Consider the following 24,693-nt stretch of genomic DNA (forward strand, 5'->3'; position numbering starts at 1 on the left):
ACTAGATGGGATACAAACCTTTGTTTTGTTGACAACTCTGATATCTGCTGCCTTTTGTTTGTTTCTTTCTCTCTTTTTCTCTCTGTGCATATCCACCTTATTTTTGAATGCCCCACTGTAAAAAATAATTGTGCGTACAAGGTCCGGTTTAACGTGACTATTGCTGCAGCTTGCCATTTCCTAATGTATTCTACTTGATTTGAAAAGATGGCTGCCTACACTCAGTCTCTTGTACCCTGGCTGAATTGAACATAACTTGGTCAATAAGTATGTAACATACAAAATAAAACAACCTGTAATATCTTAATTTTATGTAGAATGCAGAGGACATGTAACTGTTTAGTTAAACTTGCATTCCAGGAATATTGTGTTCTTAAGATGACGTTAGTGGCTCGAGTCTGTTTCGTCTTGAAACCCACACGCTTTGCGGTGGTGGTTTTAACGTAACCTATGTGGGATTCGAGGCGTAAAGTATGTGCGTTTTAGCGTAACTTATGTGGGATTCGAGGCGTAACCTATGTGGGGTTTGGCGTAACCTATGTGCGATTCGAAATAACGCATCCGAGATAGAAAACGTTATGAATATAGCCACGTTATAAACAACAAACTAACGCCGGTGTTCGTATGGAAACAGTGTTACTCGAAATGGTTAATATTAGCCACAGCAGGCGATTACCCATGAATGCACTGCGCTCTTAAAGGGATATTTATCGACGAGATTTTTGCCAAGCTGGACCTGATTAGTGATTTGCTCCATTCGCCCAGACGGGTGTCAAGCTGTCAGCAACAAGGCTGGGAGGATCACACCGGAAGAAGCACCCATCAGCAGATCAGGCAAAAATGGCCGCCCAAAATAAGGTGGATAGGGTTCAGCGTCAGGAGACGGGGTCATCGGTGGAAAACCCACTGCTGCTACTTGGCCCTGGTTTGCGGACATGGATGAGGTGCTGGGACAAAGGCACTCCACGACCCCCCTTACATGGAGGAGGTGCTGGGACAAAGGCACTCCACGACCCCCCTTAATGGATGAGGTGCTGGGACAAAGGCACTCCACGACCCCCCTTATTGTCATTGCCTCTATCCCAGAGGACAAGCCAGGGCCAGGTGCATCAGTGGAGGAGGAGGAAGGAGAAGCAGGAGCATCTGAGCGAGGGGCACCACCAGCAAAGAAAGCTAAGAAGAAGGACGAGATGTTGGAGCTGCTTAAAGAGGACATGAGACTCCAGAAGGAGACAGCCGATCGCTTCTTTGGTCTCTTAGAGAGGCTCACTGAAAAGTAAAAAAATATATATATATGTTAGTAATATTGTTCGTATTGTTCTTTTTGTTATTATGATTCCCCATGCCGAACTGTATGTCTGTTGTTTACCTTTTGCAGTGATTCATGGCACTGACTGATGCATGGGGGGGCATTAAAATATTATATAAAATCAAACATAAAATACATAAAATCAGAAATCAGAGGTTTTGCACATTTATGTTTTGTTCTGTTTTAAATATGTTATTTATGAATATAGGTTGTTTTGTACATTTGCTTTGTTCAGTTTTAAAGCAGCTACGAGCAAGATTTTCGATTGTTATTAAACAGTATAATTACAATATTGATGCATCACATCTTACCTATAATAGTAGCTGAGACCAAAGCCGTGTGAATCGGAGATTGCTCTCTTGACGATTATTAAGTCTGTGTCTGTCTAAACTCGCGTCACCAGGGGGCTCTCTCTCTTACCGCCGGACCGGATAAACCCGGAAGTGAAACCCGGAAGTGAAACGCAGCTGCCTGCCTTCACCCGTTCGCGCTGCCTAGCAACATACCATAAACAAGAAGAACGCCATGCATACTCTCGCGAACATCTCTCATTATATTCTAACAGGTTTTTTGGAAGTTATTTTGTGGTTATGGCCGAAGTGGCTGCTGAAAACCATTTCATTTCACTTCCTGATCTTCCCTGGCCACAGACAGACTAACACTGGCCGATTCACTTGGGGTTCAAGCGAGACTACTCTGCGTTGGTCTCGTCTACTATTAGAGGTAAGATGTGATGCATTGATATTAAATTTAGGCTGTTTAATAACAATCGAAAATCTTGCTCGTAGCTGCTTTAAATACGTTATTTATGAATATGAATAGGTTGTTTTGTACATATAGTTTATTTAATAAATATTTTGTTCAAGAAAAACATTTTTTCTTTTTACACAGCACAAAGGTGTAGTGGAGTGATCCACAGTTTTCTCTTTCTATTTGAGTCTTGCAGATAAGTGTTTTGATAGATGGTTTTCACAGAATTGTCAGTCCTGTCCTAGGAGTCCTGACAGTTGCACTAGCAAACACTGCAACAGGAAGTGAGCTGGGCTTCAATTTAGAATGTGTGTTGTCAAGTTAAAACCATCTATAGCTCAGCTAACTTTACCTTAAAGGAGAGATCACATTAACCCTACTTTACACAATGTAGTGTGTAGTCTGCAGCACCCAGGATCACGGAGATGTGCTATATGTAACCTCTACAGAAGGGGCCCATGTCTATGTTCCCCGGGTTCTATGTTCCCTGCTCCTGCTAAAAAGGGTTCTATGTTCCCCGGGTCCTATGTTCCCCGCTCCTGAAAAAGGGTCCTATGTTCCCCGGGTCCTATGTTCCCCGGGTCCTATGTTCCCCGCTCGTATGCGTAAAGTCGGCGAGTGCAAACCGCAGGGCCATAACGGCAATATACATTGAGAATGACAAATCCCCCCCAATATTTGAGCCTGATAAAATGTGTCCCTCCCCCAATAAATTGATGTAAAAAAATAAAACAGATTTACTGCACGATACAAGGGAGAGCAGAGCAAGGAACTAACCATTCTACTAACATGGAACTTGATGTAATGGGTATATATACCACTCCCATAACATGTGTGTATCACTTAGGGTGTCGAGTCATAGTCCATTTTTAATTAGTCTTTATTGAATGTTTCAAAACGTAAGGTTACATGATGTAACCATGGTTCTCTGAGTAGAGGGGTTTACCCTCCAATACAGAGATATGAATATATCTTGTATGGGAAGCTGATTACAAATGGAATCAGGTGACGTGAATCATTACTTTAAGACAATCCACCTGTGGACGTGGTTACACCCAAGCCTATAAAGCCCCTGTTAACCACGCCTACTTCAGCTAAAGTTTCGATTGAACGACTCCCGAGCGGCCTCTGCTGGAGGGTAAACCCCTCTACTCAGAGAACCATGGTTACATCATGTAACCTTACGTTCTCTATCGTTATCGGGGTTTACCCTCCAATACAGAGATATGAATATATCTTGTATGGGAAGTGCTGTAAGACACACCGTGAGGGATAGAGCAGCACCAGCCCCCCCAGGAGGCTGAATCGTGGGAGCTTCGAATGGGACGTCACCACCACCAAGAGTGCTCTACAAAATCAACAAGTGCATCAACAACTACAGTATATACAAATGTACACTGTGTACAAACCCCCCCCCAAAGTGGCCCAGCTCCGCCAGACGCAGGACGCTGCCGGTTCGAGCCCTGGCGCCAGACGCTACCGAGGGCGAGTTGGCCCCGCAAGTCGCGAAGGCTCAACAAGAGGGGTCAAGAGGCCACTCAGACCAGCCCACACTGGGCTGACTGACAGGGAAACAAAACCATAAGTCACTACCGCCGGGCTCCGCCAAGCACTCGTTCACTGAACGACGTGCCTGCAGCCACATTGAATTGGTAGAATCGAGCAAATGTGGAAGGGGCCGACCAGGTGGCCGCCTCGCAGATCTCACCGAGAGACGCACCGCGCCACGCCGCCCAGGACATAGCCATGCCCCGGGTCGAGTGTGCCCGCACCCCCGAAGGGAAGGGCATCCCAGCCACCACATATGCCTGCTGGATAGCTTCCACAATCCAGTGGGAAAGACGGGCCTTAGACAGCGGCTGCCCCAGGCGGTCTGGCCTGAAACAGACAAACAACTAGTCCGTCTGCCTATGGCCCTGTGTCCGGTCCATATACACTCTCAGTGTCCTGACCGGGCAAACCAGCGAGTGCCTGCACTCCCCTTCCTCTGTCGGAGCAGAGTAGAGGGACCGGAGTTCTATGGCCTGGCTCGGCTGAGGGATGGACAAGACCTTAGGAAGGAATGCAGGGTTTGGTCGCAAGACTACCCCTGCCTCTTCAGGCAAAAATCTGCACAGGCCTTCATGCCCTGAGAGAGCATGGAGCTCCCCCACCCTCTTGGCCGTGGCCAGCGCCAACAGAAGGGCAGATTTGAAGGACAGCCACTTCAGGTCCACTGACTCCAGGGGCTCAATGGAGGTGCCTCCAGAGCCCCTAGAACCCGCTCCAAATCCCATGGTGGGAGAGACGGCGTAGGCCGACGCGTCTCCTAGCGCCCTTGAGGAACTGGGATATCAGTTTGTCTATCCTCACAACCGATACTTCCCAACCCGAGCTGCCTTAATTGCCGCCACCATACCCCTGAGGGTGGACGGCGACTTCCCGGCATCCAAAAGCCCTTGTAGGAACTGCAGAACAGCCGGGGCAGAGGATGTAAGCGGGTCAATCTGGTGCTCCCTGCACCAGGCCGCAAAGGCCCTCCATCTGAAAGCATAGAGTGCTCTCGTCGATGGTGCCCGAGCCTCTTGCAGTGTACCGACCACCGAAGGAGACAGCCCCATGGCTAATAGTTCGGTCCCCTCAGGGGCCACGCCCAGAGCTTGAGCCCCTGGGGAAAGGGATGAACCAGAGCACCTTGTGCCTGGGAAAGCAAGTCCCGCCGCACTGGAAGCTCCCATGGGGTCCCGTCCAGCAGTGGCGGGATGTCCGAGAACCAGGTCATGTGTGGCCAACACGGGGCCACCATGACCAGCCTCATCACCTCCAACCGTACCCTCTGTAGGAGGGCCGGGAGGAGAACAAATGGGGGGAACGCGTACAGCAGGACGCGTGGCCAAGGGTGAGCCAAGGCGTCCACTCCCTTAGGGATAGCTGCCTCTCCTGCGTCAGTGACAACAGCGCAGCCTGGGAATCCACCACTAGGCCCAGGAACTGCGTCTTCTGTGAAGGCTCCAGCCTGCACTTCCCCGGATTGAGCCGCAGGCCAAGCTGCTGCACGTGGTCCAAGAGGATGGACAGATGAGCCGACACTGAACTTCTGAGCGTGCGCACAGGAGCCAGTCGTCTAAATAGTTCAGGATTCGTATCCCCTTCCGTCGCAGAGGCGACAGAACTGCGTCCATGCACCTGGTAAAGGTGCGGGGAGCTAGGGAGATCCCAAATGGCAGGACCCGGAACTCGTACTCCTTGCCGTCGAAAACGAACCTGAGGAACCGCCAATGCCCTTCCCAGATCGGAACTTGGAAGTAGGCATCCTTCAAATCTATGGTGACAAACCAGTCCCCTCTGTCGATGGACTGTCGCACCCTTGGGATTGTCAGCATCTTGCCAGGCAGACGCCTGAGATGTCTGTTGAGACCCCTTAGATTTAAAATGGGGCGTAGTCTCCCATCCTTCCTGGGGATGAGGAAATACCGGGAGTAAAATCCAGCCTGTTTGTTGCCCTGAGGCACCTCCCTGATGGCTCCCTTCTCCAACAGGGTAGAAACCTCGGCCTGGAGCACTGCCTTGTGCTCCGCGCCCACCACCGTGACAACCGTTGGGGTCCTCGAGGTCGGAGGACGATGAGCAAACTGAATACGATACCCCTGGGTCATGGTCGAAACCCCCCGGGGCTCGTCTGCAGTGACCTCCAAGCCACAAGACCCACCCGGGCTTGCTGGAGGCAGGCTGGACGTAAACTGGCGTCAGGAAGAAGGCGGAGGACTAGGCTTGCTGCCGCTTCTGCCTTGCTTGCCTCTGACCGCCCTCCTGACTGCGTTGCCGTGCCCACAGCGCGCATCCAGAGTGGCCCTCAGGTCATTTGGGCCCAAGCCCGACCTCTGTGTCTGTGCGGGGGCTTCCTTCATCCTGCCCCACGACTGTCTGGACCACCTGGGGGTCAGTGCCTCGGAAACCTCCTTAGCACAACGACGGGCCTCCTGGGCCTGCTGCAACAAAGCAGTGGCACCAGGACCAAACATGGCTGATGGCGCAACCGGCAGCCTCAAGAGGGCTCTCTGGTCATCTGATCGCAACTTGGACCGGGACAGCCACAGTTGGCGCCTAGCAACCCAGAGTGCCGACACACCCTTACCGGCAGTCGACACCTGCTCTTTCATCAGCTGTGATAAGACTGATGAAACCAGTTGTATCTTAGCGATGAGATGAGCATTGAACCCAGTGCTCAGCTCGCGGACCAGCTTCCTCTGATACAATGCTAGTATGGACCCAGTATTTGCCAACCGTGCCTGAACTGCTACCGGCCTATGCACCTTAGCCAGTGCGGCATCGAGCATTTTACAGTCCCCCGTTGGAGTAGCCGGCCCCAGCCCTGGGCTGGCCAGGAACAAAAGAGCTGATATGGCTTGGTCCAGCTGAGGCAATGGGCCACAGCCCACCTTACCCCTATCCTGCATGGCAGACAGCCGTCTGTTGGTAGAGGTAAAGGAGAGTGCAGCCATGGGTGTTACAAACCCAGCCTGCATTAGGTTCTCCACTTCCGGGAGGAGAGGCACCTCAAATGGCACCTCCGGACCTGGCGCGTCCTCATCATCGAAGCGCGAGGGAGGAGGGGCTTGGCCCGCAGCGGGCTCAAGTCCCAAAGCTTGGGAAGCCCTGACCATCAGACCCTGGAATCGCTTGCGTTCACTGGTCTGTTCGCCCTCTGCGACGGACCCCTCAGTGAGGCCCCCCTCATCTGATAACCCCTCGATGTCGACATCCTCCTCGACATCCTCCTGATCCCCAGCCTCAATCCTGATGCTGTCATCAGGTAAAAATGTCCTAAGTAAGGGAAAGGGGCAGGGATCCACTGAGGAACCACCCCCACTCCCCACCGCTTTAAGGCGCTTAACCTGCTGGGGCGGAGCAGACTGTGCTACAGCAACCCGCCTGCGCTTAACCCCAAACACACCAAGCCGAGCCTCCAGGGATCGTGCTGGCAAAATGAAGCAATCCATACAGGAGGAGGGATTAACAGCCGCTTCAGAGGCATGTTCCTCTCCCAGACAACGCACACACACATCATGCCCATCTTCAGTGGGCAGCTGCACTCCACACACCACACAGACATGGCTCATAGATGCCATAGCTTCCTTTCCTTTTAATGATTTTATTTTGAAGGAAGAGAGGAAGTGCTAAGCCAGTGTAACTGCGCTTGCTGCCAACTTGACACGCATGCACAGTCCACCAAACCTCGCGATCGGCCCCGCCCTCGCGAGACTAACAACACGGAAGAGCTCTAAAAGTTTTAGCTCCAGTCTGTGTGTTTTGGTGTGTTTTTGTGTACCTTTGTTAATGCCCGGGCTAATTGTTCGCCAGACATAGGCCGCGGCCAGAGAGAGAGAGAGAGATAGAGAGAAAGCTGACAATGAACCCGCGGACCTGCTCTCGTTGTCCTGATTAGGGAGCCGAGAGAGGACCAAGCGCCGCAGGACACGGAAACCTCCAGAAACCTGGAGACAATATGTCAGCGCCGAGGAAGTTGTGTTTAGCGTTATATAGGAGACGGACAACACACTCGCGGACCTGCTCTCACTGTCCAGTTACGGAGCCGAGAAACAAGACCTAGCGCCCCAAGACATGGAAGCCTCCAGAGACCTGGAGACAATATGTCAGCGCTGAGAAAGTTTGTGCTCACCCCGACAACAGCCGCCACGAGAGGCAATCGTCCTCTCTCCCACCACCGAAGGTAAGAGGCAAGGCTGTTTACGAGAGAGTCAGAATAGAAGTTAGATTAGATTTTTTGATTGTCTCAGACAGAGCGACCACACGTCACACTGCTCCAGTGAAATCGAAAAAGTCGAAGTAGGCATGGTTAACAGACCAGAACTGCACATCCAAAGCGTCAAGGCCGCGCCCCTTTTTGGGGGATAGAAAGAATGAATAGCGTTGTTGTGATGGTATTTTTGCCGTGTTTTTAGCTAGCATAGACAAAATACCAATTCATTAATTTCGGGTTCAAGTGTTTTTTTGGTTTGATAAACATGTCTACTAATTATTTTGCGACCTTGCCCGAACCTGAACGGTCGAGATATATGAATAAATTAAGGTTGACTGGACTGTCGTCATGTCCGTTCAGCCTGAGTCAAAGAGGATTTCAGCATTCCCCCAAAAAGGGGGCGGTGCAGTGCGATGACGCGTTGCAGTTCTGGTCTTATTCACGTCACCTGATTCCATTTGTAATCAGCTTCCCATACAAGATATATTCATATCTCTGTATTGGAGGGTAAACCCCGATAGAGAACTGCATGTTTAAATAAGATAGTCCAACTAGGACTGAAACGTTTGCTGCCAATTTGTGCCGATCCTCAATAAAATGGATCTGATTTTTTAAGACTTTGTCTTGTCTATAGTTCTGTGTGCGAGTCCTCCACTGCTTGTTACTGTATCTTATCTGACTGCCGCACCAGAAGCAAGAATCACTACCGATGTCAAGCGCGCAGCTCTCTTCATGCTCAGTAATTAAATAAGAATAGGAAAATTATTATTTCCACCCACCACTCATTTAATTTGGTTAATTAGTTACTTTCACATGGACAAATGCATTTGCATATTTCTCCCAGGATGCAGTGTGTTCCTTCCAAACTTTTTACATGAAAGTAAAAAGAATGTGAAAAAAGAGGGCGGAGCGATGATGCGAATATGCAGAAACAAAACCAGCCATCGCGTTCTGAACAATGAATCAAAGTGGGGTCATAATAATGCTATAAATGGAATGCAGGTGTATGTGCTTGTGTATGTGTATGTGTATGTGTATGTGTATGTGTATGTGTATGTGTATGTGTATGTATGTGTGGCTATCTGGTCAATGGTATGTGTGTGAGAATGAGGTTACTGAGTGTAACCAGAGTAATGTGTTTAGGCAGTGAGACAGAGTCCTTATGGAAATGGGAATGCCTTGACCTTTCTGGTTGCATCTGATTACTGTCAGCTTCACTTGATCAAGTGTGTGTGTGTGTGTGTGTGTGTGTGTGTGTGTGTGTGTGTGTGTGTGTGTGTGTGTGTGTGTGTGTGTGTGTGTGTGTGTGTGTGTATATATATATATATATATATATATATATATATATATATATATATATATATATATATATTCGGTTAGATTTTGTTTAAATCCTTTGTAGATTTTTTTTTTCCCCCATCTGGCCACAAGATGCACGTTGGTGCATCCTGTGCACCAACGTAAAATTGCCTGTGTGTGTGTGTGTGTGTGTGTGTGTGTTGCTGATACTATTGTACCTATAATCACACCCTGACCAGCCTCTATGTATTGTTTTTTTGGGAGGTGGGGGATTTCCCTTTGGAGGGGTCCTTAACGAGCTTCCTTAACGAGCTGTGTGTCTGTGTCAGTGTGACAGCTTGTCAGCCCGGGTGGGCCCGCTCAGCAGGCAGGAGGTGAACTCAGCTAAATACAAGAAGGCTTCGCCGCCATCGTGTCCCATTAAGCTGCAGAGAGGCTAGGAGTCAGTCAATCAATTGATTGATCTGCCTTAATAAGAAGTATGAGACAAGGGTGTCCGTGCAGCGCTAGATTCCCAGCCCTCATGTTAACTGTGGCTTGGTCAGGGGTCCATACAAGCATCAATGCCCATGTCTGCGGGTGGGAAGCCGGAATAAGGGTATGTGTCCTCCACTAGTGCCTCCTCTGGTCGGTCAGGGCACCTGTTCAGGTGGCAGGGGAACTGCAGGGAATAGTGCAATCCTGCTGTGTGCTAAGTCCTGCCGGTGAAACTCCTCACTGTCAGCTGAAAAGAACCCGCTGGCGACTGCACATGTGTCAGAGGGAGCATGTGTTAGTCTACAACTCTCCTCAGATTGGCAGAGGGGGTGGAGCAACAACCTGGACAGCAGGGGGCATTAGCCAAGTACAATTGGGGAGAAAATGAGCGTGAATTCAGAAAAAAAATTGATAACAAAAGGTTCTTCAATACCACGCTGACGACCTGAGTAGCCTAAAGCTATCTACAGTGAGGAGAATACCATGCTGATGACCTGAGTAGCCTAAAGCTATCTACAGTGAGGATAATACCACGCTGATGACCTGAGTAGCCTAAAGCTATCTACACCGAGGAGTAATACCATGCTGATGACCTGAGTAGCCTAAAGCTATCTACACCGAGGAGTAATACCATGCTGATGACCTGAGTAGCCTAAAGCTATCTACAGTGAGGAGAATACCACGCTGACGACCTGAGTAGCCTAAAGCTATCTACAGTGAGGAGAATACCACGCTGATGACCTGAGTAGCCTAAAGCTATCTACAGTGAGGAGAATACCATGCTGACGACCTGAGTAGCCTAACACTATCTACAGTGAGGATAATACCACGCTGATGACCTGAGTAGCCTAAAGCTATCTACACCGAGGAGGAATACCATGCTGACGACCTGAGTAGCCTAAAGCTATCTACACCGAGGAGGAATACCACGCTGATGACCTGAGTAGCCTAAAGCTATCTACAGTGAGGAGTAATACCACGCTGATGACCTGAGTAGCCTAAAGCTATCTACAGGGAAGAGAATATCTCGCTGACGACCTGAGTAGCCAGGTAGTAAACAGCAGTACGCCTCACTGAAGTGCCACTAATGACATTAAGGTACACCCTCTTGTGTAATATTGCGATTATACAACCGTTACCAACAAAATACAAGCTATAAATAAAAGGTGTTCATATTTTGGTGCCATTTGCTCTCAAAATAACAAAGTTTTTGACGATTGTGTTCGTCCGAGACAAGAAATAGTCTATTTGGTGGACTTACTGTTGACGAATGGTTGGAAGAAGAGATAAACAAACAAGCTGCTGGTTTCCACCATAGACATAAGAGGAGAGGAACGCTAACGTATCAGACTGAAAATACTGCCTGTCTGAAAGAGGGTTGAGAGGCGGGCCATCTGTGTGTTCTGGCGCTAAGCGAGTGGACAACCAGGCTCTCTGGCATGAGCCACTTACGTTAACTTTAGGAACAGTGCGGTAAATACAATATCCCTGGAATGCGAGTTTAACTAACCATGTCCTATGCATTCTAAATCAAATTAAGACATTACTGTTTGTTTTATTTTGTATGTTACATACTTATTGGCCAAGTTATTAGTTAGTTTATGGGCTAGAAATTCTGTGGGGTTACAGGCAATATAGTTGCCTGCAGAGTTTTGGCCGCTGCTGTTCTCTGCTGAACAGACCGGCCGGTGGAGTGATATTTTAGTGTTGAGGCCCGATTTGAGAACAGCTATAGGTGTGCTGTTTGAGAACGGTCCTTGACCAATCAGATTGCTTGGTCGAAACTCCATGTTGTATAATGGTGATTTTCACTTCTCTTTTATTGCTATTTGACCCTACCTGTCTGAGCACGCAGCACAACTGTTGTTTCAGGCTCTTGTGTTATCACGCATTGACGACTGCATCTCCCTACTGGCAGGCCTCCCTGCATGCACATTCAAACCTCTGCAGATGATCCACAACATGGTTGAACCAAGATGCTAGTTACCTCTGCTTCACCTTTTTGCCATAATACGCAATACACAGAATGCATTACACAGAGGTCAAAGGTCACCCCCATGCACCCGCCCTCACCTCCACCCCGTGGAGCTCTGGGGGAGAAATGGGTGTCATTCCAGTGCTATAGAGAGCAGGGCAGGACATTAGGAACATTAAAGTTAATGGGCAGGCTTAATTCTCTGGACCAACGCTGTTTCAATGGAAAAATTGGTTTGGAAAATGTCAATTTAATTCAAAATTGCCCTGATACCTCCCCCTCCCGCTGGTTATTTAACAGAAAGTAAAACGACAGGGCGCATTATGATGAAGCACACTCATCTGGGCACAGAAAGACGAAATAATTAAAGTGTTGCCCTTGGAGGCAAAATTATAAGCTGAATGACCTGGAGAGAGAGAGGGATAAAAGAGAGCAAGAGAGACCGAGAGAGGGAGAGAGAGAGACAGAGGGTAAAAGAGAGAGAGAAACCAAGAGAGGAGAGGGAGGGAGAGTGTAAAGAGAGTGAGGGAGAGCCTAAGGGCCCTATCCTCGTACGGCGCTATCGTTTGCGCAGCCGTTTGCGCACCTCTTATGCTATCTTCCCTACGTCAAGCTATCGTCTGCGTCCACCATCCAGTTTTGTGCTGGAATCTAAGCGCAGACACAGGTGTAGGCGTGGCCCAGGGGTGTCCGTGCACCTCTTAGCCTATCATCTGCCTCCCGCAAGTGTCATTTTGTGCTCTGGCGAAGATAACATCGCGTAAACACAGGTCTGGGCGTTGCCCATGGCAAAATAGGCGTTCCAGCGCAATGTGTTAAAAAAAGGGCCCTTGGTGTTCTCAATTTTAACGCCACCTAATAGCAGGTCTTATCGCAAAAAACCCCACTACGCCAGGCGTACGCCTGAGCGCACACAGTATTCTCCACACAGTGCAGGAAATCCTTGCTTGGATACATTACGCACGGCATGGATGTCACCCTCTCTCCAACACCTCGCACGCACACACTCTTCCCTCCTCAGATTTTCAACTATCTACATTGCAGAAAAAACACACCTTGATTTAAAAATGAAAATTCGTTTGCCATGGTTCTATTAGGCTACATAATTCCCGGCCAGTACGCTATACAGTAACCTCTTTCCCTGCGATTGTACCATGCAACAATAGCTTAACCCGAGTGGACAATTCTGTTATAGGCTATTGAAATAAGCTAGAATTAAAATCTCACACATTACCACACATATTTTTAAATGTGTAGGCTATGTTATAGCCTATAGACGGTTTTAACTTGACAACAAAAACATTCTAAATTGAACCTCCGCTCACTTCCTGTTGCAGTGTTTGCTATGGACATAAAAGAAAAAAAACATTCAAGTGCAGGACTGACCATTCCGTGAAAACCGTCTATACAGCTGAGCAGCGAAAACAAAAGTAACGATGTCGAGTGCTTATTTCTGCAGTTTGCCGAATGCTGAGGAAAAGGAAGTGCTGTGGGGTTGCGCTCTGGTGAAAACCGTCTATAGGAACGAAATGACTAATTACAGTAAGCGCACGCTTTGGGACATAATAACACCATGGGGATATTCACTGTGTAACTGCGCGGCAGCCCTTTGGTGTGTTTCAAATGGATCGTTCCATCAGCAACAATTTTCTGTAGTTTCTAATGGTTTATCTGAATCCGAACTGGTTCATCCTCAAATTATCTCCCTCTCTCTTCCCTCTCTCGTCCTCTCGCCTCTCTCTCTCTCTCCCCCTCTCCTCTCTCTTTTTTCTCTCTCTCTCTCACTCTGTCCCTCTGCTTGCCCACGGCACTCAGCAAGAAAGAAGCTGCTGTCACAGATGTGACGCTGTGGCTTTTAAGGGGAGTGATCTCACACTTGTGAATCCTGCTTTGGGCATAAACACACCTACAGTATAATGGAGGTTTGCACCAGATGATGCCAAGCACAGCGAGCCGACACGCCCACAATTAGGGCTTTGCTCGGCGCTATTCCAGCACAAAACGGGCGCTAACGCAAAATTACCGCCTTTGCGACAATAGAGCCCTAAGGGTGCTTTCTCACTGGGGATCCCCGACTGTTTCCGAGCACAAAGTGACCCCAGGTACGGTTCCTTTCATCAGTATGAACATTGCGTTCCGTGTGTGGGGAACAGTGAACGGTGACAGGGTCCACTTGAAAAGGTGGTCTGGGAAATGCTTGGGCGTTCCCAGGGACGGAACATTCACAAATGTGAACGCCACATGTACCGAACCACGGAGACAACACACGGGCGAGGATACACTCCAGGCACTCCAGAGGGCAAGTGCACTCTGCAAGTGTTCTGTTCCGTTCCCGGCACGGAAGACATTTTGTAATGTGAAAGCTGACCAGAGGGGGAGAGGGGAGGGGGAAGCAGTCGTACTCGGGCACGGAACAAAAGCAATCGTTTCCAGTGAGAAAGCACCCTAAGGCTGGGTTCACACCGACGACCCAAGCCTTGCCTATGCCTTGCCTTTACCCACGCTTTTTAATAGGCGTCCGTTTTAGTCAACGAGGCTGTGTACACCGTGCGCCTGAGCGTGAACCCTGCGTGTACCCACGCCTTGCCTGTGCCTTGCCGATTTTATCGAATAGGCGTGAGTTCTATTTTGAACCCGACAAGGCGCGTGCAGGCAGACTTCTTCTGTCAAGCCATGAAAGAAAAACGCACAATATCCGTCGGAAATAGCAAAGTCAACTGAATTTCAAAATAAAATTACTACAGCTGTTGTAGCTTTATTACTACAACATGTTGAGCAGAGAGACAGAGAGATTGACGGGTGGCTATCACGTGGGGCTTTCTCCCCGTCGGCAAACAAATCTTCATGAGAGAGAATAGCGACCGAAGAAGCAAGATGGACAATGTTGTTGTGCCAGCACATATTCTTGCAAGATCACCTCTCTAAAATGTCTGACTATAGTCAGACCTGGTTATACATATCCAGCATCAATAGAACATTAAATATATCAGATTTATTTTACCTAGAGGCTACCCATGACAATTCTGGACAACACGTGAAAAAATACAGTCGGGAGAGAGGAGAGGCGCTTGTGACTCGGCTCCAGGTTCGGCGTGCAAAAGGCGTGCGGTGTGATCGCAAAAGCGTGTAACAGGTTCACGCCCAGCTCGGCGTAGGCGTGGGTTGAGGCAAGGCAAGGCGTAGGTTGTCTGTGTGAACGAAGCGCAAGGGAGAGAGAGAGAGAGAGAGAGCGAGAGAGAGAGAGAGAGAGAGGGGTAAAAGAGAGAGAGAAGCCAAGAGAGGAGAGAGAGGGAGAGAGTGTAAAAGAGAGAGAGGGAGATAGAGAGAGAGAGACCGAGAGAGGAAGAGATGGAGGGTAAAAGAGAGGGAGAGATAGAGAGTGAGAGTGAGAGCGAGGGGAAGAGAAAGTAAGACGAGCGATGAAGGGAGAGAGGGAGGGGGACATGGAAGATGTTGGCCTCTGATTGGTTAGAAGAGAATTTGCAGAACAATTTGGAGAAGATTAAAGTGAAATGCAGAACTCTGAATTCAGACTTTATATTCTGAGATTACAATTCTCACTTTATAGATTTTTTTATAGATTAGGTCTATAGCGTTAAGTTGTCTGTGAACATAATAAAAAGTGTTTCCCATAACTTTGGATTATTATGTCATAGCGTGCACTCACAGAAATGAATCATGGTGTAGTTAATTATTAATTATTTGCATCTGTTAGATTTTATTTAAATAATCATAATCATAACATTTATTTATTCAAAATCCTTAGAATCTGCATAAATCTGTTTATCCTGAGATTAATTCAACTGAATCAGTAAAAAAAATATGAATACGGTTTAAATATGGCTAGCTGTGATTCAAATTGTTAAAATATTGTAATTTTGTTTAGATATACATTCTTGGGAATCTGTTAAAATGTATGAATATGGTTCAAATATGGCTAGCTGTGATTCAAATAGCTAAAATATAGTCATTTTGAATACATTTGCAGAAGGTGACATCGTCCAGAGGTGGCGGTAATGCACCAAAAACTGTTTGCCAACCACCATAAAACTCAAGAGAAGAAGACATGACATCAGAGTTCTCTCTTCCTGTCTAGTCTGGGCACCTTCCACCCCGCTTTTTGTCATGGGGGCGTAAACCCCGGACCCAGAATTAACACCGGATGGCAATGCGCCTAACAACGTCTTTGTTGCCGTTAGCTTGACGCGGTGATGTTACCTAAACTAGAGTCTGATCAAAACAAAGCTAGCGTTACATAAAACAAAACGTTTATGCAATATGGCATCTCCGCCACCACCGCCTGACACACCGGTCAAAACGGTGAAAGAGGATTCTGATACTTGGGTCAAATTGTCAAGTTAACGTGAAAGTTGACGAGCTAGAAACGCTGCCATCCGGTCTAGGGCGGGCTCTAGGCGGGAACCAGTAGGGTGACAAAATCAATTGTGGGCGGGAGCCAGGCTCTTTCTCGCCGAGAAGAGCCTGGTGACGCGAGGTTACTTCCTGTCTTTCTGGAGTCGGCCATTTCAGGACATCAATGAGCCCTGTCCTGTGACTGGTAAAATCTTTAACCATCCTATTTAATTAGCCGCTTATCAGTGTGTGTCCCATGTTGTACGAGTACAGGTGATGTTGTATCACACTAATATCAATATATTGACGATCAAATCATGTGTTAGATGATGTTTTTTTTCAACTGCAGCAAACAAAGGCCTGTTAGCACGCTACCGCTAGCTACCGCGATGCTAACGTTAGCATGCTAGCATTTACTACCCCAGTTTCTGGGAATAACATTCCCCTGCATGGAATTTAAGTTAGCTAAAATGTGTTCTTGACCATCTTGGTGTGCTGTATAATAGCATCTTGGTAAGTTGGCAGCCAACTTGGTAACAGCCAGAAGCTAGCAGCTATCTCAATAATTATGAAAACAACAGTATTGTGTTAGCTAGCAGCTAGTCTGTCCAGTGGATGCCTAATAAGCATATAGATTCAGAATAATACTGTAGGCTAGCTGCCCAAGGAGGTTAGTGATTTCAGACTGTCACAGTATTTCACCACATCAGCAATATGACCAATGAGCTGCATTAAGCCATAGTAGGAAATGCATGTCACATCATAATACATTGAATTGAATTAAACTGAATTGTACCATATCTGAGATTGATAGAATCATACAGCTATCTCAATACTTATGAAAACAGTATTTTGTTAGCTAGCAGCTACTCTGGCCAAATCTATGCAAATGAATGTATTATAATTACAGCATTATATTTGTCTGTGCTGATTTTTTTAAATGGTAAGGTAGGCTAGGCAATTTTGCAGCTCAACTTAAACTAAATTCTTCATCATATTGGATGGTCTGCATTTTTTTAAATGTTTATTTGCATGGGCCTATCCTACTGTAATGAACAGGTAGGCCTAAAGGTCCTTACACATCAAGAGTGATGCGAATATACGGCACGAAATTGCGATGTGAGTTTTGACCCACCTGTCAATCACAGCCACAGATGTGTACACGTCGGAAGCGAATTTCTGAAAAATCGACCGTGGTTCGAAAAAATAAACACCGCAATAACGCTCGGCGAAACTTCGCCGTTGGTACGCACGGTTGCATTGACTGATATAGGTTCGGAAAATATTGACGTGCGAATTAATCGCACGAAAAAAACGCTCCCGATGTGTAAGGACCTTACTGTAACTGTCCTGGGTTTTTGTATATTTATAATTACTGTAACATCATTTCAAGATAAAGCCAGTCAGTGTTTTAGCAGGACTTGGCGAAAAACAGACTTAGCTCTTAGTTCTTTCTTAGCTTAGTTTGTTTCAGAATAAGAGGATTATGACCGTGAAAAGAAAGTATTATAATTAAATGACAACACTAACAAATTTACTGCATAAAGCCATTCTAGTAGGACAATACATGTCAGGGGGCACGGTGGTGCAGTGGTAGTGCTGTCGCCTCACAGCAAGAAGGTTCTAGGTTCGATTCCGGTCTGGGACGTTGAGGGTGTGTCCCCATCACTATGTCCTCACTGCCTACTGACCAGGTGGGCTCGTCAAAAGGGCGGCGTTTGCATGTTCGCCCCGTGCCCCCCTGGGGCTTCCTCCAGATAGGAACCCCTGCTAAAAAGATCCCCCCCCCCCAAATAAATAAATAAAATCCCTGTCACATCATAATACAATGAATTTAATTAAACTGAATTGTACCGTATCTGAGATTAAATCATTAGTGCTATATTGTTCTGTATCAAATCATTACAACTTTTTTATTCATTGTATTTGCAGACCATTTATTGAGATGCATATCATATCGTCTGAGAGGGAAAGATAATAAGATTGTCACCAAGATGAGTCACCAGCCGCCACTGGAGATTATATCATATCACACCAATAACAATATATTGACTATCAAATCATGCTATCGACATGCAACACGGCCACCATTGTAAACGTCCGTCTAACATTATGAGCAAACTCACACAGTGCAAATATTAGCAGCCTTAAAAATACATGACGGATGAACGGAGGTTCTAGGATGTCAAGCAAGGATCCTAAAGAAATAAGGATAAGACATGACTCACGTATCGACAATCGACAACACACATCGACAACAAAATTCTGTAAAAATATTAGCTTTGTGTTTTCATTAAGCAAAATAATGTCACACAATTACATAATTAGATGTTGAATGCGTTTAGTTTTGTTTCTAACTAGTACAATTTGTCTTTTACAGATACCTAATTCTCAGCATCTTATCACATCAATATGTTGGCGTGCCGGGGAACTACTGTGTGATCTGTCCCACATGATTCAACTCTCTTCGGTTAGTCTTTTCAGTATACATTTAAAGTTCAAAAACAAAGTACCGGTAGTGTCTTCCTTGATGTCACTGTAACACTACTTTTTGTTATTGCAGGTCAAAGGCTGCTGTGACAAAAGTGCTGCCTCCTTGCAAGTCCTTACATCGCCAAAATAAAGAAGCCCCCACGTTTCGCCCTGAACCCCGACGAGTACCGACCTATGAACATCTAAGTGACTGACACCAATGGCTGACTTAAATTTCATATGCAGCAATAAAACAAAAAATCTTATTTCACTAAACTGAAAAGGTATTTGCCTATGAAATACATTTATCAATTACTTTAAATGAACAATATACATTTTGGCATTGTTGGACAGAAATTATAGAGTATACTTAATATCTGTTTCACTTCATGTTCATGAATGCCACTCCATTCCTATGGTTAAGTATCTTTGTTTGTTTCCTCTTATTTTTCTTTATCCCTCACATGAAAGTCTCAGCGGATGAAGAAGCCTCCAGGCCCTCTGCCCATGGTTCCAGGGAACAATAGACGAGGGCAGTCTGATCCGCCCACAGATGCCTGAGCTCTGCTCTGAGGTAGGAGTCAGCCTTCTACTTTCAGTTGTGTGAGGTGGTGACTTTACTGTAAATCACTAGAAATCCCGTTGTGCGGGCTCGAGGCCTCGCCCGCCCAGCAGCTCGCCCACTGCGCGTCACATACGCAGCTCGGCCGCTGCGTGGCCTAGCCTGCTCACAGATGACATCACAGATGACATCACTGACGGCATCATCACTGATGGCATCACGACTTATATAAAGCCTCAGGCAGGAAGCCTCAGCCAGGAAGGAGCGGTATGGGAGGCGATAATGCAACATATAGGATGCCAACTGCCGTAAAACACCACAGAAGAAGGATGACATCGCTGATAACATCATCACTGATGACATCACATCATTAGGTAATTATGGCAATCACCTAATTAAAAATCTGGCTCCGTCAGGTCACCCACACGGGTGCTCTTTACCCCCTTGTGAAAGTTTCCGCCCGATCGCAAGTAAAACGGCATAGCTGTGGCCGGCACAAAAATCTAAACAGACAGACATTGCCACTTGCTCCCTTTTATAATATAGGATTTTATTTTTCTGGCTTTTTGGATGTGGTCATAGTTCAAGGTCACTGTGACCTCAACTTCTGTCCCATTTTCTCAGGAGTGGTCAAAGGTAATTGACAATTTTGGCCATAACTCAATATTTTTTATGTAATTATGACAAAATTGTCTATTCTCTATTATGAAGAAATAACATGTCATATCCACAGGTTTAAGGGTAAAAAACTTCACTTTGACAATGTTTTGCTTACCACTGTAGCTCAGTTGACCTAATAATCACATGAGTCCACCCTGTTCACTTCCTCTGGATGACAGCCAGGACAGGGTGCATGGCCTCCTGTCTCTCTGGTAGCTCATTTGTTTAGCTGATATTGAGCTTCAGGTGATGTGACGAGGCTCTTTATCAGTCCTGTGTACTCCTCTAAGTGAAACTGCTTGTTTCTCGCTGGAAATTATTCACTGATATCAGACATGGCTGTAAAAGGCAACGGAGGGATAAAACCGTGAGGTGGTTAATTCTACTCATTATAGAGCTCAACAGGCACGTGACTTTTCGTGACGTAATTTGCCCCGGAAGTAAGTTCCGCGTCCAATAAAACGTTATTTTTTGTTCTCGCTTAACCTGTTAATCCCTAAACCTATTTTTCAGTAGCCTGGTAAACCGCCCATCATGTGAACTCACATTTCATTTGGTTCTCCGTGACGGTCTGGACCCGCACAGGCAGTTAAGATGATTGGTCGAGCCATGCCGGCTCGACGAATCAGCGGCGGCCGTAGGCGGGCTCAGGCTCGTCTGGGCAAGTAGTGGGTACATGGTCTTTGTAGTTCTTTTCACTAGTCAACATGGCTGCCGCCGCGGAAGTTGACAGGCAGTCTGAATGAAATTGAATGTAACGTTCCCAATTCTATGTATTAAATTCTAAAAAACGACCCTCAACATTTGGGAAGGCTAAGCCACACAACTAGTTCGTTATAATCTAACTAAATGCTTCGAAGGTGACTTTACGTCCGTGAGGACTCAATCAATGAATACCACGGAGATCATCCACAGGCACCTTCGGCGATCTGATTGGTTGAAGTTAACACCCACCAGCGGTGATAGACAGATGGGTCATCCAATCACCTGCCAAGTGGCTTGGAAAAAGTGCCCGCCTCCGTCAGCGGGTCTGGTGACTTCATTCCCAGATCGACTGGTTTAGTGAAACCTATGTGGCGCTATACCGTCCATCTGGCAGCGTCAGGTTAATTTTTCAGCTCACCTGCCGAAAATGACATGCCCGAACTGAATGGAGTATATCTCCACAATACAGGGTATTTTCTGAAAATTATTTTTTTCAAAAGCTAGCCAACACCTGTGAGATTGCTGTAGACGTGTCAGAATCAATTGCAAAAGTACTGTATCAGAGTAAAATCAGTTGGAACATGGCAAAAAATTAGAAATTCAAGCTCCGCCTTAAAAAAAACACTATTTTGGATGAAAAGCACCTGAAAATCATGGGTTGGCAGCCAAATTATTCTATGGAGCAGTAGACTAATATCTTATGAGTGCTTGTATCAAAGCAAATCCTTAGAAAGTGAACCAGAGCAATTTTACAGATGATTTACTACATGTAGGCCCAGGCGGACCTGATCTGGGCACATTTTGGGCATCATGGGTGCCATTTGACTTTTCTATGGTAGAAGACTGAAATACCTTTTTTTTCTCCTATTTACATATCACTATAGGTACTCAGTTAACATGCGTTATGGTTTGGATAATCTTCAAGCGTTATATCTGTATTTTTACTGTGTGAAATGCATCAAAAGGGCTTCTTCAATTTGCCTGCAAAGCCTGGGGCGATACGCAGAGGGATATCTCGGGACCCCATTGGCCGATTTCGATGATTGACACCTCTATGGAAGCGTCAGAGCCAATAGAATCGACGTGAACTGAAATAATTTACGCCAGGCAACCCAAAGCTCGTCTATTCTGTGAAGATGACCACTCCATGGAAAATCCTCCATATGGCTTTGTGAACACGATGACTGTAAAAAACAACGCTTTAAGATGATGAAGAGGCATTAGGAGTAGCAATTAGTAGCGTTTTTATTAAGTCAAACACAACTTTTGATTGGAAAACAGCAAACTACATAACTTGTAGTTTTATCTGTAAAACGTTAAACACTTTTTTGCTGTTCTTTGACAGCCTACTGAGTGAGTTCTCATCTCTCAGAGACGAGCTATACCTCTTTGGAAAGAGGAGACTCTTGGCTTTCGAAAGCCGTCTCGTTTGGAGAGAAAAGATTAACTCGCAAAAACAAATCACCACATAAACGCAGGCATGCACCGTTTTCTTGTTTTTGCTACATGGTGATATTGTTGCTTGGGGTTGGAATTATTTTTCGTTTGAATACAAATGCTTGTCAGAGTTTTGTAGCCACGTTTCTTCCTGACATTTTGCTGTGCTGTATGTCTCCCTGCCTGCTTCCTAAGCTGCTGTAGAGAGTCATTTGTGAGAGATGACAAGGGCTCAGCCCGCCGGCGGGCCCGCTCGGGGGGAAGAGGTTTTATGGTCACTCAAGATTCTCTGGATCACGTGTTGGCTTGGTTCCAGCCTTAAAACTCGTTATATTTGGATTTATCGAAATGTCTATAGAGAAAATGGACGCGGAACTTACTTCCGGGGCAAATTACATCACGAAAAGTCACGTGCCTGTTGAGCTCTATTGTCAATTTGGATTTCTTTTCGACCATAGTTCCATGACTGTATTGTAGGTAGAGATAACAGTATTATTTTACATTATCCCATTGTGTTCACTTCTTGTAAATTAAATAATGGGTGAAGTTTAACAATTTGCTGGGGACCCCTTGGAACGCCCTCAAGGATCCCTGCTGGACCCTACGCCGAGAACCACTGTTCTAGGAGTGTTCTAATCAGTTTTTTATTGTTCATGTTTTTTTCTTTATGTGAGGTTCTGATAAATTCCATTATTTTGCATTTGAATGATTCTACATATGTATGTATGTCAGAGTTTGCCTTAAAACATTGTGAATGTCACAATGTGACCGGCATTGGGAGACAGCTCATTGTTCTCTGTTTATCCTCCAGGAGATCGATTCTACAGAGGTGAAGTCGAAGATTAAAGACACAACAATGGGCATCTACGCCATTCGGGTAGGGGGTGCAGGTCCTGGAGACCAGCATTTTTCAGATGTTGGTGTTGTACTCGAAGGCGTGGAAGTTCTGCAGAACCTTCCAAGTGTCACCCATGGATGTGTGATGCTTTTTGGACTGATTTATGCACTTAAAGGAACAGCCCTAAAATCCAAAATACATATATTCCCTCTCACCTGTAGTGCTATTTATCCATCTATATTGTTTTGTGTTAGTTGCCTGAGTTTTGGAGATATCAGCTGCAGAGTTTCTGCCTTCTCTCCAATACAATGGAACTGGATGGCACTCGGCTTGTGGTGCTCAAAGTGCCAAAGAAATATATTTGATAAACTCAACAGCAATGTCTCTTTCCAGAAATCATGACCCTGTTACTCAAGATAATCCACAGACCTTGTTATGAGCAGTTTCATGGAGGAACTATTTTCTTTTGACCGAACTACACCCGTTAGCTGCTAGCTAGTTCCTACATGAGACTGCAAAAGAAAATAGTTCCAACATGAAATTGCTCAGTTGTAGTTTGGCTACTTTGGTGCGGTAGTGCTCCAGTACTGCCACAGTCTGCTGCACAGCAGCCCCCTCCTCACTGCTGCCATGGCACCACAGCAGCCCCCCCCCTCACTGGCCGCGGGGGGTGGGGGGGTTCAAAATTAACCAATTAACTTTGGATGTATTCGAACAAATTGCGGGTCAATTAAAGTTCATTCGAACTTTATTTTTGGAAAAAGTGACAGCTCTAGTCTGTACCAAGGTCTGTGTGTGGGGTCTGTACCACGGTCTGTGTGTGAGGTCTTAGGTCTGTGTGCGGGGTCTGTACTAGGGCTGTGCGATAAATCGATTTTGAATCGTAATCGAATTAATTAGTTAGGACGATGTTTAAAAAATGAAAATCGTAAAATCGATTTTCACTTTAACTAGGGTAATTACGGTACGGCTCTCTCATGTCTCCGGGCTGCCGTAGTAACTTCCTCGTCAGTCCGCCCCTCCTTCCGCCCGAGAGCTCTCTACTCCTCTCCAGACACACGTGAAAAGAAATGTAAACATGGCAGCGTTCGCTAAAGGAAGCAAGGATTCCTAAAAAGGGCAAAAGCAAGTCAGTTGTGGAAATGGTACAGCTTTGATGTTTCGGATGAAGATCAAACTACTCCCCGCTGTAAAGTGTGTCTCAAAAGCCATGGCTGTTAAAGACAGCAACACGAGCAACTTATTTCAACAGCTTCAGAAAAACCACACACCGGAGTGGGAGCAGTGTGTTGCACAGCGGGCTGCACACGATAACCCGGCTAAAAGACCACCACCAGCTCCGAAGCAGGTAACGCTAGCGGCTTCATTTTCACGTGGTGTCCCATATGCCAAGACAGAAGCGAAGTGGAAAACGATTACGGATGCGGTGGCGTTTCACATTGCAAAAGACATGGTCCCGATATATACTGTTAAAAAAAAAAAAGAGACTGGGTTCAAACACATGCTGAAAGTGTTAGACTCCCGCTACGTGCTACCAAACCAAAAACATTTTGGTGAAGTTGTTTTGCCCCGTCTGTACAACGATACACGTAAACGAGTGACAAAGCAGCTGGAGGATGTGCCATTCTACTCTGCTACGATGGACATGTGGTCCAGCCGGACTATGGAGCCATACATGAGTTTGACAGCACATTTGATCACTGACGAATGGAATCTGGAAAGCGTCTGCCTACAAACCTCTTACTTCCCAGATGACCACAAAGGTGAAGATATCGCCCAGGGGTTGAGTGAAGCACTTGAGTCCTGGAACCTGAGTGAAGACCGTCTCGTTTGCATCACAACAGACAGCGGCTCCAATATCATAAAGGCTCTGAAACTGAATGAGTGGCCCAACCTACACAAACTGCACAACGCCATCGGTAAGTGTCTAAAATGGCAAAATGCATAGCTGCATCTGAACTGTAGTGCTTTAAAAATGGACTACATGTGAATGTAGTCCATGTGATGTCACAGTGTTGTCTGTTCCTTCCTGGTGTGAAGGACTCATGGATTGATCGTGCCATCGGGGTGTGTAAGAAGGTTGTCAGTTATTTTTCATATAGTGCGAAAAGAAGAA

The sequence above is a fragment of the Poromitra crassiceps genome, assembly GCF_964638095.1.
Source record: "Poromitra crassiceps genome assembly, chromosome: 27".
NCBI lineage: Eukaryota > Metazoa > Chordata > Actinopteri > Beryciformes > Melamphaidae > Poromitra > Poromitra crassiceps.